We start from the raw sequence: 4693 nt of genomic DNA on the forward strand, positions 1-4693 counted from the left end.
CGAGTGCTCCATCCGCAAGGCCTGCAGCAGCTTGGCTGATCCTGCAGCTCGTCTATCATCAGCTCCACATGATCAATGACTTGTCCTGGTCCTACAACATTTTCCAGTTCAGACTTTAAGAACTTCACTCCTGGAAGACTAAGGTATATCGTAGGCTCCACTTCACCTTCTGTAATTCTGACTTTAGCTGATCCTCTTATCATATAATGACATGTACTCAGTCTCCTCACACAGCGAGCATGGGTCCCAAGTCAGACGTTCTGAAGAACGTGCGACGTGTTCCTTCATCTCAGCCACTGATGTTTTCAGAGAAATATCCAACAGCTTTCTTTTAGTTCTTCAAAAAATTTTGTAGGCTTCCAACACTTTCCACTCTGTTTGCAAAATGTTTAAATTCAGGTGAAGATGCTCTAAAACTTTCAAGGTGAAAAATAATAGCTTTTCTGTAGAAAAGAATTCAAAGACAAAAAAAAAAAAAATGGAAAGTCTGGAGTTAAAAAGCAAAATAACTGAAAAGAAAAATCCAAACTTTCAAGGTGAAAAATAATAGCTTTTCTGTAGAAAAGAATTCAAAGACAAAAAAAAAAATGGAAAGTCTGGAGTTAAAAAGCAAAATAACTGAAAAGAAAAATCCGCTAGAGAGGCTCAACAGCAGATTTGAAAAGTCAGAAGAAAGCATCAGTAAGTTTGAGAACAGATCAGCAGAAACTATCCTATGCAACAGAAAGCAAAGAAAAAAAGCATAGCAAAATATGTGTAATGGTGAGAGAAAAGCAAGCAAAAAAAATCTAAAGAAACAATGGCCCAGAATTCCCAAATTTGATGCAAAATGTTAATTCAACATCAAAGAAGTTCAAAAAGATCCACACCTAGACACATCATAGGCAAATTATTGAAAGTCAAAGAAGAGAAAACTTTGAAAGTAACAGGAGTAGAATGACATGTACAGGGAATCCACAGACAGGTTAACAGCTGACATCTTGTAAGAAATGATGGAAATTTAAGGCAGTGGGATGACATTTTTAAAGCATTAAAATTAAAAACTATCGGGCCGGCCCGGTGGCGCACTGGAGATTGCGGCGCTTGGGAGCGTGGCGGCGCTCCCGCCGAGGGTTCGGATCCCATGTGGAGACCGGTTCCCGCTCACTGGCTGAGCACGGTGCGGGCGCAACACCAAGGGTTGCGATCCCGTTACCGGTCAGTAAAAAAGACAAAAAGGAAAAAAAAAATTAAAAACTATCAATCAAGAATTCCATAGCCGTCAAAACTATCATTAAACTCATACCCTGAAAACTACAAAACATTGTGGAAAGAACTAACTAAATGGAAAGAAATTCTGTGTTCATAAATTGCAAGACAATAGCAAGATGTCAAGATGCCCCAAAGTGATCTACAGATTCAACGTAATTTCTATCAAACTTCCAAAAGTCTTTTCTGCAGAAACAGAATAGACAGAACTTGTATGTCTATCAACTCACGAAGAGTCCTTGGCTGGCTGGTTAGCTCTGAATGCAGCCTTATAACACTAAGGGCATGGGTTCAGATCCCTGTACTGGCCAACCACCAAAACCTAAACAAAAAAATCAACTTACAAAGAGTCCCAAAATGACTCAACAACTGTAAAAGGTTAGAATCTGATAATCTAGAAGGATGTACTAGGTGAAACATAAACACAAGTTTAAACACAATCTTTTTCTACAAGGATTACAAACTTTACGCCAATAAAATTAGACAACTTAGATTAAATGGATTAAATTCTTAGAAATTCCAGGAAAGATACAAATTACCAAAACTGCCTCAAGAACTTTGCTGATGTAATTAAGACTGTTGATGGAGTTGGGATGTGTCCTCCCCTCCAAGACTCATGTGGAAATTTGATCTCCAATGTGGCAGTGTTGGAAACCGATTGAGTCATGGGGTCGGATCCCTCATGAACAAATTAATGCTCTCCCTGGGGGAGGGGGGTTAATGAGTGAGTTCTCGCTCCATTAGTTCCCGTGAGACCTGATTGTTTAAAGGACCCTGGCACCTCCTCTCTGTCTCTTGCTTCCTCTCGCCATGTGATCTGCTTGTACCTGCTGGCTCCCTGCCACTTTCTGCCATGAGTAGAAGCAGCCTGAGGCCCGTGCCAGATGCAGCTGTCCTAGAATCGTGAAAAATAAACCTCTGTTCTTTATAGCCCTATATGGGATCCAAACCCGGGGCCTTGGTGTTATTAGCACCGCACTCTACCGAGTGAGCCACGGGCCGGCCCAGGCACATGGAGTGTGGACCTAGAGATGAAAAGAGTATCCTGAATTACCCAGGTGGACCAGTTTAGGCACATGAGTTCTTAAAAGCATAAAACTTTTCTCAGCTGTGGTCAGAGGGAGGTGTGATGACAGAAAAAGGGTCGGAGAGTGCAGTGTTTCTGGCTCTGAACACTGAGAGACGGGATCAGCAGCCAGAGTGCAGGCAGCCTCCCGAAGCTGGAAAAGGCAAGTACACAGACTGTCCTAAGCCTCCAAAACCAGATGCAGCCCTACTGATACCTCGAGTTTTAGCTTAATCTTAGTACAAATTTGGCCCAATTTGGACTTCTAATCTATAGAACTATAAGATCATAAGTTTGTGCGACTTTAAGCCACTAAATTTGTGGTAATTTGTTATGGAATTAATACAAAACTAGTACCATTGTCCTCATACCAAGGCCAAAGATATAACAAGAAAACAAAACTTCAGGGGCCGGCCCGGTGGCGCACTGCTACAGTGCGCCGCTTGGGAAGCGTGGTGGCGCTCCCGCCGAGGGTTCGGATCCCACATACAGACCGGCCGCTCACTGGCTGAGCGAGGTGCGGGAGCAGCACCGAGGGTTGCGATCCCATGGCCAGTTCCGGCCCGGTACGGGGGCGACACTGAGGGTTGCGATCCGTTGCCGGACACGGAAAAAAGACAAAAAGGAAAAAAAAAAGAACACCTACAAAAAGTCTACGGCTAATATCCCACTTAGTGGTGAAAGACTCGGTGCTTTTCCCCTGAGACCAGGAACACAACTTCTATTCAACATTGTACTGGAAGTTCTAGCCAGTACAATCAGGCAAGAAAAAGAAATAAAAGTCATAGATATTGGAAAGAAAGAAGTGAAACTATCTTTATTCACAGAAACATGATCGATATATAGGAAGTCCTAAAAACTCCACACAAAAATTACTAGAACTAAGAAAAGAGTTCAGCGAGGTCACAGGATACAAGATAAATGTGCAAAATGCAATTTTATTTCTATAAGTCAGCAGTGAGCAACCCGAAATGAAATTACAAAACAATTCCATTTGCAATAGCATCAAAAACAATAAAATATTTGGGAATACATTTAACAAAAGAATGCAAAACTTGAACACTAAAAAATACAAAATATTGCTGAGAGAGATTAAAGGCGATCTAAATAATTGAAGAGAAATTCCGTCTCCATGGATTGAAAATGTCAATATGGTATTGTCCCCAAAATGATCTCTAGAGTCAACGCAATTTCTAGTAAAACCTGGAAGTTTTTTTCCCCCTAGAAATTGACAAGCTGATCTTAAAATTTATATAGAAAGGCAAGGACCCAGAATAGCCAAAACAATTTTGGAAACTAAGAACAAAATTGGATGACTTGAGCTGGCTGGTCAGCTCAGTTGGTTAGAGCACCGTCCTATAGCACCAAGTATGGGTTCAGATCCTAGTACCAAGCAGCCACCAAAAAAAAAGAGGATGCACACTTCACAATTGCAAAACTGACTATAAAACTACAGTAATCGAAAGAGTGTGGTCCTGGCATAAGGACAGACACAGAGATCAATGGAACGGAATTGAGAGCCCAGAAATAAACCTTTACATGCATTGTCCATTGAGCTTTGACAAAGAGGCTATGATGGACAGTTTTGTGTGTCAGCTCGGCAAGGACATAGTCCCTGTGAGTCCATCAAAAGCTGATCTAGGCACTGCTGTGAAGGCATTTTGTAGATGAGATTACAGTCCATCGTCATTTAAATAAAGGAAATTGTCCTCGGGACTTGGGTGGGACTGACTGAACCTGGTGAAAGGCCTCCGAGCACAGCTGAGGCTCCCACGAGGAGGAAGTCCACCCGCGGGCAGCCTGTGCTGGGGACGTGCAGCCTGGCCCTTCTCACGGCCTGCCCCACGGGCTTCGGGACTTGCCTAGCCAGCCCTACAATCAAGTACACCGATTCCTTGCAGTAAACACATGAACATGCATTTCCTACTGACTCTGTGTGACACAGGTGTCAAGGCTTCCCAGTGGGAAAAGATAGTCTTTTCAACAAATGGTGCTGGGACAACTGGATGTCCACAAGCAAAAAGATTAATTTAGACCCTCGCATGACATCCTAGCAGAAATTAGCTCAAGGTGGCTCACATGCTTCATGTGAGAGCTAAACCTATAAAATCACTTAGTATAAAGCACAGGGGAAAGTCTTTATGACCCTGCATTAGGCAGAGTTCTTAGGTACAACTTTAAAAGCATGATCCATGGAAGAAAAACACAGATGAATTTCACTTCATAAAAATAAAAACGTTTTTAAGGGAGGGACTGAAAAAAAAAAGAAAAAAAGAAAAAGAAAAGAATTTCATTGACTCTACAGGTCAGTTTGGGGAATATTGGTATTTTCCCACTATTACACATTTATTAAGATTTTTTTTTTTTTTTTTTTTTTTT

This window comes from Galeopterus variegatus, unplaced genomic scaffold, assembly GCF_000696425.1.
Source record: "Galeopterus variegatus unplaced genomic scaffold, G_variegatus-3.0.2 Scaffold1360, whole genome shotgun sequence".
In the NCBI taxonomy this organism is placed as follows: domain Eukaryota; kingdom Metazoa; phylum Chordata; class Mammalia; order Dermoptera; family Cynocephalidae; genus Galeopterus; species Galeopterus variegatus.